This window comes from Nematolebias whitei, chromosome 2 (assembly GCF_014905685.2).
Source record: "Nematolebias whitei isolate Nwh7 chromosome 2, NemWhi1, whole genome shotgun sequence".
NCBI classification, from domain to species: Eukaryota; Metazoa; Chordata; class Actinopteri; order Cyprinodontiformes; family Rivulidae; genus Nematolebias; species Nematolebias whitei.
In genome coordinates this window covers 40,292,838-40,307,584 of record NC_056499.1, presented here as the reverse complement: position 1 = coordinate 40,307,584, position 14,747 = coordinate 40,292,838, and positions in this window count along the sequence as shown.

Below are 14,747 nucleotides of genomic sequence, written 5' to 3'. Positions count from 1 at the left end.
GTTGCTGGAGTTAGAAGTCTCTGTGAGCTGCAGGATGTTGAGTTGGAGTGATGGAGGTAAATTCAGTCATGGTGTTAAAGACTGATTCAAAAATAAAATAAAATTAACTTAAAAAAAAGAGGGGAAAAAAAAGAAAATTGGTTCTAAATTGATTATTGTAACCAAGGGTGCTGCAGAAGGTCCTCTAGTGTGGCACGCTTTTTATATTTTTTGGTCAAGCATGCCTCAAGGAAATCACGGCAAACTGAAATAAAAAAATACATTTAAGGTTAACAGATATGGTTAAAGTAGTTAAAGTTATTAAAGTAATGGCAGACCTAAATTTCATATTGTATATTTATGTCTACATGAGTGTCTGCTCACTTATATGTACTCTGCATGTCTTACCCAAGGACAGCTTGCTGCTGACTGGAGTCCACCCTTCAAGATAACTTCTTGTGTCGAAGAAGCACCCATGCAGCATGTTGTACATTATAGCCCCCATTTGCCAAACAGTAGTTGTTTCTGCTTTGTACCTGCGGTACTTAAACCACTCTGGGGGGGCAAGTGACATGGTACCTGGAATACACACAATGACAACATGATGAGTAAGATGTGTGAGAAATCACTCAAACGTTGAGTCTAGAAAATCAGACATTCTCCCAAGAGAAGACAAACTAAGGTGCAGTTAGTTCTGCTCCAATCTTCAAAGTCTTAGCAGTTTATGGAAATGTTATTATTTTTAGAGACTGAGCAATATGGAGATTTTGGTTATCTCTGATACCGTTATTGGGAGGGGAAGGCTAATGCTGATAACAGATATAATGGTCAAAAAATGTAGAACTTTGCCCACCCTCAAGAATCTAAGTGAACAGCGAGTGGAACGGGGCTTGTTTATTTAGCGCAGCTGTTAGCAACCATGAAGCTAAACAAATCAGATCCATGCTTTAATTAGTCCTACACTAGGTTTACAAGTGGTGCACTGGTCATAAAAACAGTGCGTTCACATTTTCTATCCACAATTCACCATAAACTTATCAAGTGTGTTACAAAAATATAAATTAAACAAAGAAACACCCGGCCCTGTTCACTGTTTAAACAGTCACATGTGGTGATGGTCTAATTGAGCTAATGACAAGCAGGTTGGAGGATTGAAGAGAATTTATTATTGTTGATTTATTTAAACAGTTCAGTTCAAATAAACTTATCATGCTCTCTTCAGCAAAATATGCTACACATGATTGCTCCCTGCTTCTGCTGTGCTGAAAGTGTGTTAAAGGCCATGACTTGAAAGTAGTATGAATGCGCACTCTGCTGGATTCATTGTACAATTACTCCTTTTGCCAGTAAGGACACGGCTTGTTCCCAGTGTTTATATTGATGCATAATGGGACAATTATCACAGATAGTGATAGCTGTCCCCAAACGCCTACATCGACCTACAGTATCGGTCCTACCAATATATCGGTCGGGGCTCTAATTATTTTGACTATTTTTACACATTGTTCTATGCGACAAATCCGTTGTAAAACTCATTACATATGGCCATTGTTACATTTTTATCCAGCCCACAAGATAATGTTTCAAATGTATTAGAACTGTCCCATCAAGCTCTAACTGATTAGCCTACACAATAGTTTTATTCTTGTCAAACAACTTGTATAAGTACAACAAATCTGATGTCATGCAAGAGAAATAAATCCATATCAATACTTCCCTCAGTCTTTATTTTACCCTGTTGTATTTCTTTTCCTTAAATATACTTGAATGAAAGTATGAACCTGAAATTGTTTGAAAGAACTGAGTGAATCATACCACTGAATATCTTGTAGAAACCTGTCCGATGGCACGTGCTGCAGCCAAAATCAATTAGACGGAGGCGTGGGACCAAGGAGCCCGTTTCTATCAAGGTGTTTCCAAACTTGATGTCGCGATGAAACACACCTTTCTGCTGGAGGTCTACGGCTGCCTCCACCAGCTGAGCCATGAGATTCTGAAAAGGACAAGAATAAATGAGGTTACTTAAAAAGCTGCTTTGAGGTAAACAAATGCATTTTTGCAACAATAAACGGGACCCAAATAAATATTGTTATAACCACATTTTAAACATGTAATTTAAATAAATGTTAAAGATTTAGAAACTTATCACACTTTATTAACTGCTTTGGGTGATGCTGCAGCTTTAAAATGGTCACAAAACTGAAATAAATCTCAGGAAGTCAAATAGTTTATCCTCAAGTTACACAAACATCATCCATCCAGATGTTTTTAAACAACGCCTGAATTATCCTGTCACAAAACAAACGTTATTTGTGTCATCTGCAAATAAAACGAAGTGTAATACCTTAACGTCACGCTCCGTCAAAGAGCCTCCTTTGTACCGCATGTATCCGAACAGATTCATGCACGGAGCTGGTCTCTCCAGGACCAGTACCAGTTTCCCATCAAAATAGTACCAGTCTAGCAGGGCGACTGAGGCACACTTCCCCACTGACTCGGGCCCACCTCCTGCTTTTATGGTCAGTTTTACTTCAGAGGGGAGAGCGTGCTCCTAAAAACAACCACATGTTCAGGTTAAGTCATGTGACATCACAAAGAGCTGCTACATTTACATGTTAGTGGTGGCGATGGCTTAGAAACCAGGTGACTCACCTTTAGCTGGTTTTCTGCATCGGAGTCTCGGACGTATTTAATGGCGACCTGGTAATTATGAAAAGAAGTGTTTAGCCTTTTTGTAAAATATTAAATATTTCAATAGATGTGAATAAAAATAAACATAATACCAGCAAAATGAAAATACCAACCGGTAATGAATCGGTGACTCGCTTCCCTGCGTAGACGAGGCCAAAGCCTCCGGCTCCAATCTTCTGGAGCTGCAGGTACTTGGCTTCAAAATCAGCTACGTGCAAAAAGAGAAAATAGAATTATTTTAGTTGTCAGTAAACTTTTTATTAAGTAGAGCAAACAAAATGGCCATTCTGTGAACACTTCATGTCTCAATAATCATTTTAGAAAACCATAAACATTCTTATTTAAAAATTGTGAAATTGTACAAATTTTTCTTCTCATAGTTATTTGTTTATTTATTTTTTTGAAACTCAAATATTGACTTCCAAACTCTCAAGTGTAGATTTTTTTTTTTTATCTTTCAGCTCATTGTTTTATCTTCAGGTTAATTTTTTTTTTTTTAAAGTTGGTCAGAAAGTAAAGCTATTGTTCTGTTCCTGCCAGACATAAATATACATGTTTTAATTTTGCATTTTTCATTAGTCTTGCTAATGTAGCTTTTTCCTTAAATCATATCCTGAAACATGAACCTGTTCTTATAATTACCTTTTGTTTGATTTTGTACCCTAAACTACAGTATGATTTATATTAAACATTTTGAACTGCAACTATGTTTTTATCTGGGGTCTTAATTGTTTAAGTTCAACTTTCTTTATTGTCATTTGCATCATGAAATTGTGTACTCAAGGTCCCAGTTATACTCCAAAATAGCAAAAATAAAAAATATAAAAAGAAACTGTATATAAGAATCTAAAATATTTATCCTCATTATTAGGCCACATATTTCAGTGAGATCATTTTATGACTAAAGATGAAATCTACTAGAGCTAACAGTAGCAAAAGGCTAGCTAAATGTAGCAAAATGGTGACTAAATGCAAAAAATTGAAAGTCTAGCATACATCTAAAAGAAGCTAACCCAAGCTAAAAACATCAAAAATTTTCATAAAGTTAGCAAAAGCTAAAAGAGGCACAAGGGTAGCTAAGAACAGAAAATGGCTAAAAGTAGAAAAATTGTTTTTAAGCGTTGAACTTAGCAAAATGCTAACAAAAGTAAAGGCGGCAAATAAAAGCTACAACTATCAAAACAGTAGTTAAAAGTAAAAGTAAAAAAGCTAAATGTCAGCAGAATGGTTTTAAAAGGCTGGCAAGAAACTAAAAGCAGCAAAGATCTAGCTACAATCTAAAAGTAGAACTAAAACTAAAAGTAGCAAAAAACAGCTAAAATTAGCAGTTCAATAGCCAAAAGTGGCCTAAGAAGACAAAAACAAAAGCAATTATATTGAAGTGAAGTTTAAAGAAACAACTACATAGGTCTCAATGTGCTTCTAAGGACAAAACATTTCTAAAGAAAGTTAAATATTTTGAAAAATGTAGTTTGTAATAACCAAAAGTCAAAGCACGAATCTGAAAGAGCTGAACATTTTTCTATTTAAATGTGCTAAAAGATGCACAAGTGAATGGGTTGAAAAGTTGTTAAAACAATTGTGTTAATGTTGAATCTAGGGCTGCAACAACGAATCGATAAAATCGATAAAAATCGCTGATTAAAAGCGTTGGCAACGAATTTCATTATCGATTTGTTGTGTTGCGCGATTATGCGTCTCTCACGGCGCTGCGGAGCCGTTTCGTTTTGTTCACGGGCAGTTCATTGTCAATGCTGACTGACTGAATAAAGTTTGAAAAAAAAAACTGCAGTGCGAGTTTGAACAGAGCGAGGGGGGAGCGGAGCAGAGACTGTTTTCAAAGGAAATTAAGTAAATGTTACAAATGACCAACGCAGCAAAAACTGTTTGACCCAAGTCCTCCAAAGTGTGGGAGAACTTCACAAAGATAAAAAATGAGAAACATGCAGCTTTGAGAATCGCCGACACGACACGGGAGAACCACGGAGATAAACGTAAACATGTCGGAGTCACGAGGAGGAGGAAGGAGCTGCAGCTGATACAATGCTTCATGTGTTGCAGGTGAGTCTCTACAATTGAACACATTGTTCTGTTTCAAGAGAGAAAACGTAACGTCAGTCTGTCTGGTAGATGAAGCTGCTGTTTGTTTGTTTGTTTATCTGATTAATGGCGGTGATAGAGAACGTGTGTTACTTTTTATTTAATTTAATTGGTACAAGCAGTGTTTAAATGTGATTTATAAATAAATCTAACACAAAGATAATAATTTAATGATTAAGCTTCAAAATATCCTGATGCATGCTCAATAATCCAGGTAGAAAAATCTAAAAAAGTTAAATCTGGTCCTCTGGACATTAAAAAAAAAACAACAAAGCAAATCAACAAAAAATATAGAAACGTTTCGTCTCATCCGAGAGACTTCTTCAGTCTGAGGTGCTGTATTCAGCTCAGTCTCTTAAATAGCACCTTCTCAGAGTGGATCAACCAGTTTGCTGCTGACAACCAAAACCAGCTGATCACATGCTCAAGAAGAACCATCAGCCTAACAATGGATCATTAGCACACTGATGGCTGTTTACTGTTCACAGAGGGCTGAGTGATACTAGCAATCACATCATTGTAAGAGGGGGACAGTTGAACCCGGAGGCCTCCACCCCTGTTTAATGATGGACGGTTTCTTTTCACAAAGATGGCCTCCTTTACTCCTCTCTCAAACCATCCTTCCTCTCTGTCCAGGATGTGAACATCTTCATCCCTGAAAGAGTGACCGCTGGCCTGGAGATGAGTGTAGACCGCAGAGTCCTGGCCTGATGATGTTGATCTTCTGTGCTGGGCCATCCTTTTGGCCAGTGGCTGTTTAGTTTCCCCGATGTAAGACTGATCACAGCCCTCCTGACACTGAACAGCATACACAACATTACTCTGTTTGTGCCGGGGGACTGGATCTTTGGGATGAACCAGTCTTTGCCGTAATGTATTTTGGGGTTTAAAAGCCACTGGGACGTTATGTTTAGAAAATAAACGTCTCAGTTTCTCTGATACTCCCTCAACATACGGAATGACCACTGGTCTGGGTTCCTCCTTTTCACCTGATGGCTGACTGGAGTCCTGTTTGGGTTTCTTCTCTGCTTTCAGGAAGGACCAGTTAGGATATCCACATTGCTCTAGAGCCTGTCTTGTGTGGGATTTCTCCTTCTGCCTGGCTCCTGAGCTAGTGGGGACGCTGTCTGCTCTGTGATACAGAGTCCTGATGACTCCTAACTTGTGCTCCGAAGGGTGATGGGAGTCAAACTGCAAATACTGGTCTGTGGTCCAACATTTTACTGACCACATCAACTCTGTGGATAAATACATCAAGTTCACACGAGAAGATGTAAAAAATGGCAGGTTGGCTTTCTTGGACTGTGAGGTCTCAGTCTCTGATAGAGGACATTTGCAAACCGAGGTGTACCGCAAACCCACCCACACAGACCAGTATTAATAAGTATTTTATATATGTGTGTGTAATTGCTCTTTTGGCTACTTTTGCCTGAACCTAACACTGTAAGTGAAACAAGGCATTTCTTGAGTTGCTGTAAATTATGATATAATACATATTTACTCTCTCATTCCAGAAAACAACAACAACAAACAACAACACTTCATGATGGACAGACATCATGGACACCACAGCAGCAGCTCTCTTCACTGAAACATCCTGAACATGATCGTCACTGACACGAGGCCTCTGTCGATGGTTGAAGACGAAGGCTTCACTACAATAATCCACATTTTTAATCCAGGTTACAATAATCCACACTTTTAATCCAAGTTACAATAATCCACACTTTTAATCCAGGTTACAATATTATACACTTTTAATCCAGGTTACACTCTTCCCTCAAGGACACATTTTACAAAGTAGCTACATATTGTGCAGGTATAAAGATACATTTGTATATATTTTTGTGTACATTTATTTTTTTAAGCTATTTGACTAACTTTTATTTTTTATTATTCTACAAACAGATTAGTCAAATAGCAACCTGTTTTTCTGTGAATTTCTATGTCAGTCAAATGTTCAATTTTGGAATAAAGGGGTGGAAATTAAAACGTTGGGGTTAATTTTTGCCGATTCGTCGATTAATCGAAAAAATAATTTGCCGATGAATCGATTATTGAAATAATCGTTAGTTGCAGCCCTAGTTGAATCAGCACCGACACAATGAACAAAAACAGGCTGTCCGCTCACATTTGTTGGTGTGTGGATCAGGCGATGAAGAGCTGCAGGGACTCTGGTCAGGCTCCGAGACTCGTGGTCTTTTGCTCGAGGTCTCGCCTCCACCACTGGCCTTTCTTTTCCTACTACCCGGCTCAGAACTGCTGGAGCTGATGACAATGATGCTCCTGTCATTGCTGCTCCTCCGCCGCTTCCTAGGCGTCTCTCTAAGAGGAGCGGCTTTCCTTTTCTTATTTTCTACGACGACAACAGAACTGCTGGAGCTGATGACGATTACTGTCTGAGAGTTGTTGCAGTTGTCAGTGTTGCCCTGTTTAACTAGAAGAACAAAGAACCCATTTCAGCATCTTATTCTCACTTATTGTTCTACCCAAGGGTATCAGAAGCATCTGTAATGTGGGGGGACAGTGTTGTGTGTGTGTGTGCACGCACGCACCTGTGTGCAAAAAAGTGTACACTAGTAAACAAAAAAGCAACATTTCACCTAGACTTCCTTTAATTCCACACATTTAAAGCATGTTTCACCAAGTTTATTCAGCTGTGGGTTATAAAGACATTTTAACTTTAATGCACTTTAACACACAGCCTCAGATTGGCACTTTTTGTGTTTATAGAGAAATAAGAAACATCACCATTAGACATTTTTTTACTTGTGTTCAACACTACTCATCTAAAGGATGTTTCTCATGAAGCATGAGGACAATAAGGTGTGGGGTTTTAAACACATTTCAACTTTAATTCACCTTAACGCACAGCCTCTTAACACTTGCAGCATCTTGCAGCGTCACAGTTACTGCTGAGCTAAGATGCTACAGACATAGCGCTCTACTTCTCTCAAGCATCCTCCTAACCATGTATATACTGTATGTTCAAGTTCCTAACCCTCCCGGTCAACAACTGTCCGCACTAAGCTCGCTAAGCATCACAGAGGTGTCTCCCCATCTTCCACCTGTGTGCGTTCTGCCGAGGCAGGAGACACAAAGGAGAAACACTGCAGGCTGCTGAAATGTAGGTAACCAGGAAAAGCTGGAGTAGATTTTTAGTGGTTTGAGTATTCTCCTATTAATCAAGTGGAATGGATTAGTTCACGAAGAAAGAGAAACTGACTGAACTAATGTTTCCTGGTAAATTTGGGGGGTCCAAATGAACGTTATTTGAATGTGGAGGGACACGTCCCCTTCACATATAATGGTTGCGACGCCTATGGTTCGACCTGCACTTACACTGACATCTTATAGCAGGAACCCAATGATAAGACTGAATAAAAATCTGTAGAATGGAAAAATAAAAACTTTTTAAACAAAAATGCTGATTATCTCATGATGTCATGCTTTTGGAATATAATGACTTGTATTGTAGAAAAGGTGAACAGAAGAGAAACAGCTTCTCCAAAGTCTCAAAGTGATTTTCATTCAACTAATTTAAACTTGTGGCTCTATTCTCAGTATATTTGGCAAAAACAAACCTTTTCTGCTAAGAAATCAGTTTCTGCACCAGAAAACATGTTAATGATCCCTATGTTTATTTTTAAACTTCTTCCAGCAGCTCCCCTGATTTTCACTATTTTTATACATTTTATTTAAAAGGAAAAACTGGTATTAATAAATGACTGGTGTTTGTTGAACTTTTAAATGGTTTTTTATGATAAATGATACATTAAACAAAAACAAATAGAAGAACTTTTGAAAAATGCCAAATCTGAAACTGCCTGGAATTCAAAGGCTTTTCAAGTTTAGAACTTAGTTTTGTAACAAACTAAGTTAAAAAAACAACAATGTTTTCATAGAATAAGTGTAAAAACTGGAGGTAAAAAAAAGGAGCGTGTTAGCAAAACATTTTACAGAGAGCTAAGTTTGCAGAAAAAGCTGAGATGAACAAAACAAGCTAAAGGCTGAAAGGAGCAAATTGGCAGCGAATGCAGCAAAAGGTTAGTTAAAACTAGTAGCTAAAGGCTTGTTAAAATGAACACACGCATGGATAAGACTAAAAGCAATAAATGGCTAGCTAAATGTAGCAAAATGTTAGCTAAAAGCTAAAGTAACAAATGCTAGTTAACAGCAGCAAAGAGTTGGCTAAAAGCTATAAGTAGCAAAAGGGCACATATTAAAAATAATAAAACGATAACTAAACGTTAAGTTACAAAATGATAGCTAAAAGTTAATTGTTGCAAAAGCTACAAATGCCTTACTAAAAATAATAAAACAAAAGCTAAAAGCAAAAGTAGTTAAATGCTAGCCAAAAGTGGCTAAAGGATAGCTAAAATTTAAAAGTAGCAAAAGCTAAAAATGGCAAAAAACCTAACTTAAAGTAACCAAATGCTAATTAAAAGCAGCAAAATATTAACATTAAGTGGGAAAAGTAAAGTTAAACATAAATGTAATAACAGATTAACAAAAGGTTTAATGTAGTAAAACTCTAAAGACAAATTTTGGCAAAACACCAGCTAGAAGCAAAAGTAGCACAAGGCTGGCCAAGATTTGAACTGGCAACCTTCTCGCTGTGGGAACAACTCTACCAAATGCACCACCGTGCCACTAATTAAAAAGTAAAACAAAAACAGCTAAAGGTAACAAAAAGCCAACTAAAAGCAAAAATAACAAAATGCCAACAGAGTTTAAAATCACAGTTAAAAGTTAAAAGAAAGCCCAACTAAACTCAAAGTAACAAAATGCTTCCTAAAATCTAAAAGTAACAAAACGATAACTAAAAGTAAAAACAACAAAATGTTAGATAAAAGCCCAACTTTATCCTCACCTGGTAGATTACCAGAGAGCAGAGAGCGATGGCTGGTTCTACTAGAGGTCATCGTGCTGATGTCCCAAGACAAGATTAGTGTCAAACAAAACGGTTGAGATACTTTCTGTAAACTCGTAACAAAGGTCTGTTCGTCTCGAACATCTGTACGTCTTTGAGTTCAGAGTTCATAACCACAGAAATCTGATGACCTCATTTCAATGTGTTCTCTTTTAGAACACTCAGACACGTTTCCATGGATTCCATTATTTTTCAAATTTCAAGATAGTTTCTATACCAAAATCTTAATATTGATTGTTTAATCCAGAGTAGGTGTTGAAACAGTGGGTGGATAATCATCTGTGGACCTGTGTAACCTGTACCCGGAACCTGGCCCGGACAGACCCGGTTTAGGGCCGGGTCGGGCCATATTAATGTGATTAATGTCTGGGCTGGGTCGGTCTCGGTCATTGATGCAGTTTTACGATTCATACAGCGCAAATAAAACTAAATAAAAAATGCACAATAAAAAATGGTGTAAATCTACTTAGAGGAGGAGGCAGTAAGTTTATTGAGGAGGAGGAATGCATTAAAATAGAGAACAGAAGTTTATCAGAAAAGAAAGTAGTGCTGGCGGCACATTGCGCAGCAATTACGCATGGCCCCGCCCACCATGCTCTGCTCCACAGCAGGTGTATGTGCGCCACAGACATGCTCAAGTACTGGAGAACAAAATCATTATCCACGACTTACACAGAGCTGCACTTTTCCTGTGGGCTAATTTTAACAAACTTAAAATGATGACACCTGCTGTCAGGTGCTCGCTCAGGTCCACAACCCGCTCTCAGCTGGCTGCACAACAGAGCAGCGAACTGCTCTCAGCTGCGGTGGAAGAATTTGCAGCCCCAAGAAGCGACAACATCAAAAGCTGAAGCGAGGAGTGCGTTCACACCACCACCATCTAAACAGAGAAGAACACGTGCTTTTGCAGCGTGGGAGAACACAGCTGATGAGCCAGAGATGAGGTTACACTGGACATCACTCAAAAACATGGTATGGCTGATGAGCGAGATTTGCTGGGATTTTGGAAACTAAGCTCAAATGTGTACCCAAAACTGGCCAAGTTGGTGAGATATGTGTCTGTGTCGGAGGAGGAGGAGTCGGAGGAATAAGAAGAAGAACAGGAAGAAGAAGGAGCAGCAGCAGCAGTGAGCGAGTTCTTAACGCAGCTGGCAGCACAGACCAGTGGAGGACTGCACTCAAACCTGCTACAGTTGACGCAATATTCTTGACAACATGTAAAACCATGTACGTAGAACACAATAACTTCTTGACAGATTTTTAAATATATTTATAATGTTGTATTGAGGCAACTGGGGTTTAATTCCAGCTTTATTTCACAGGTTCAGAGCCAAAGAAATGAGGCTGTGTGGCTGATCATATGACTGCCTGCAACCCGGCACAAACTGAGCCAGCTTTATATGTTCACTTTTTATTTTGTTCATGTTTGTGCAATTCTTAATATATTTTTTGATCATTTTTTATTGTTCTTCATCTCTCCCATTATTGGACAGAGGGCTGAAAGAAAAGCCGGAAACAAACCAATCAATCCATCAATCAATCCATCAATCAATCCATCAATCCTTCCATCCATCCATCCATCTATCCATCCATCCATCCATCCATCCATCCATCCATCCATCAATCAATCCATCCATCCATCAATCTATCCATCCATCCATCAATCTATCCATCCATCCATCAATCCATCCATCAATCCTTCCATCCATCCATCCATCCATCCATCCATCCATCAATCAATCCTCCCTTCCTCCCTTCCTCCCTCCCTCCCAGATATTGTGTTTATTATAGTATTAGTGTAAACATTGTTGTAGGCCTTTTCATTTATTTTTCATGCACACACAGTTTTATTCTCTGTGGTTTAGTGCAGGCGTACGTTAAATCACGCCGTCATCAGCGACAGCATGACTCAGCTTAATTTCGCACGACTTTCGTTTATGTCTAAATTAAAATCATTTTGCTCTAAAAGTATTTTTGTTTATCTGTATAATAGCCTATCTTTAGAGTTGATTTTTTGGGCTATTTGTTTTGTATATTAATAACCATTTGGTGACCTGTTAATAAAAATAAATCTTATAGCTTCCTTTCATTACGTTTTTTAAACTATCACGTCAAACTGATTTGCTTACAAAAGCAGTAAAAGCTTAATTTAAAAAAAAGTTTTATTTTTTTATTTTTTTTTAGGTTCGGCCCTCTAATTATCGGTAATCCGTTCAGTCAGGTTAGGGCTCGGAAAAAAAAAAAAACTACGGGTCCAGTCCGGTCTAGATTTATTAGGCCTGAATGCAACTCTAGTGTAAGAGTACCACTGACTGCAGCTCCTCTCTCCAAGATGGCCGCTAATTGCTACCATCTACCTGATGACATCCTGCTCTACTTAAGACTGCAGTTAAGTGCTACTGCACTGGAGCATTAAACTCTTCTTGATGTTTATGTCTCTGGCCAGTATTAATGCGCTTAGCAAAAGATTCTTACCTTGTGTCTTGTGTGTACAGTTCTCCTGCGTCCTTGGGTCCCTTCCAGTCCTGGATCTGCCTTGGGTCTTGTCCCTCGTTCCTCGTGCTTTGCCTCCAGGCACTTGCCTACCCTGCCTGGTCCTTCATCTCAGGAGCCCTTTCTGGATTCAACCCTGTGCCACACCACAACGTCCAAACCTGTAAGAGAAAACAAATGAATCAATATCAGCATTCAGTTCCTTCATCCAAGCCCACCTGACCTTATCCTTCCTCTTCAGGGCCTCCAGGAGATCATCTGTAAATATGGTATCACAGTGAATAATAAACACTGTTCACTTTTTTACTCTCGAGTCTTGTCTCGTTCCAGGTCTTGTATCAATCTGGGTCATAATAATCAAAAACTACCACAACAAACCATTTCTTGCTCCAACCTAAATGTGAAGATTACGAAATAACAGGTGTTAAAAACAATTATAAAATAAAGTTTGATTCCAGTTTGTAACGCAGAATGATTGCAAAGACAAAAAAGGCATTGCATGTTAGGGTCCACTGGTGTAGCTACTGTAACAGACTGGATGGTGCTTTTCTAATCAATTTATATTGTAAGAACATTAAATGGGCCAGTTTCCAGGTTTGTTTCCTTCAGTGGCAGCTGGTCAATTTTTTCATTGGGGGCGCCTTCTAGTGGTCAAAAAAGGTACTACCCAAGAGGAAAAACCCCACATTTCTTTTTAAATTCGATACACAATTACATTTACCCATGAATGAATCCAATCAGCTACTTGGACTACAAGCATGTCTTAAAGACAAAAACCTGGATTACCCTAAATTTTCTAATTTTGAACACGGACATGACTGACGTTTTAGTTTTTGGACCCGAGCATCTTAGGAATATTTTTTTCAGTCTTTCACTCGCCTTGGATGGCATTAATCTGTCCCCCAGCTCTAATGTTAAAAATCTTAGAGTTATGTTTGATCAGGACATGTCTTTTATCCCCCACATTATAAACGTTACAAGAACTGCCTTCTTCCACCTGCGTAATGTCACTAAAATTAAAAACATCTTATCTAAAAATGATGCAGAAAAACTGGTCCAAGCATTTGTCACATAAAGACTGGACTATTGCAATGGTTTATTATCTGGGTGTCCAAATACTTCTTTAAAACGTCTTCAATTGATCCAAAATGCTGCTGCCAGAGTCTTAACTGGAGTTAGTAGGAGAGATCATATTTCTCCAGTTTTAGCTTCTCTCCATTGGCTCCCTGTCAAGTCCAGAACTGAATTCAAAATCTTACTTCTAACCTACAAAGCCCTCAACAACCTAACTCCATCTTATAGTTGAGATCTTATTGTTCCATATTTTCCTAACGGAGCACTTCTTTCTCAGACTGCAGGCTTACTCGTGGTTCAAAAAGCTGAATGAGAGGAAGATCTTTCAGTTATCAGGCTCCTCTCTTGTGGAACCAAATTCCAGTTTGTGTCTGTAAAACTGACACATTATCCAGTTTTAAGACTGGGCTTAAGACTTTCCTTTTTGATATATAATATAGTTAGTGTTGGCTTGTTATACTGCCATAGGCTTAGACTAATGAAGGACAAAATGACCTCATTTCTTAAAATGAAGTGATACAAATAAATAGTTTATATTTGAAATTATTTCTATCTTAACTTGTGATTCTCGTCCTGCCATTGTGTATCTGTTCCTCCTTCCTGTTCCTCTCAAACCCAGCTGGTCGAAGCAGATGGCCGCTTGTCCAGAGCCTGGTTCTGCTGGAGGTTTCTTCCTCATGAGGGAGTTTTTCAGATTGATTTCAGATAAGATTCAGATTTTCTTTATTCTCATTCGCACCAAACAAAACTATGTACACAGGGTCCCAGTTACATCTAACAATAAAATGTAAAAGAAAAACAGTAATAAGATCTAAGATATGATCTAAGAACTTTCCTTTCCACTGTTGCCTTTGTGCTTGCTCAAGACGCAAGTCTGATGAAACTGAACTCAAAGCAATCTGCTCCTCAGACTTTTTTTATTTTCCTTTCGACTGCTCCCTTCTTCAGGGGTCGTCACAGCGAACTAAGTCACAAAGACTTGGCGATTTTTACACCAGATGCCCTTCCTGACGCAACCACAGACCACCGAGCTACCGCAGCCCTCTGTGTGGAGCACAGAGATGCTATCTAGGACACCCAGGGGAGCAGATGGTGTGGATTAAGGGCCTTGCGTGAGGCAAATGAGGTTGGAGGCAGGAGTGGCTGCTACACCTATCCCACCCGCATTTTGATGTTGTCGGTACCAGGAGTTGAACCAGAGATCTTCCAATCACTGGCCCACCTTCTTTAACTTCTGCGCATCCACTCCCAGTCTGCTCCTCAGATAAATTATTTTGTTAACCTACTTTTTAACTATTTCTGTTCAGTGCCCTGAGATGACTTCTGTTGTGACTTGGTGATATATAAATAAACTGAATTGAATTGAAAACTATTTTCTCTGGTTAATGGTTAATTTGTTAACTCTGAGGTTTTCCACCATCTCTGTGGCGTCAGCCTCACCTGCTGAACGATCTCCACTCATGCTTCTGGTTCACGA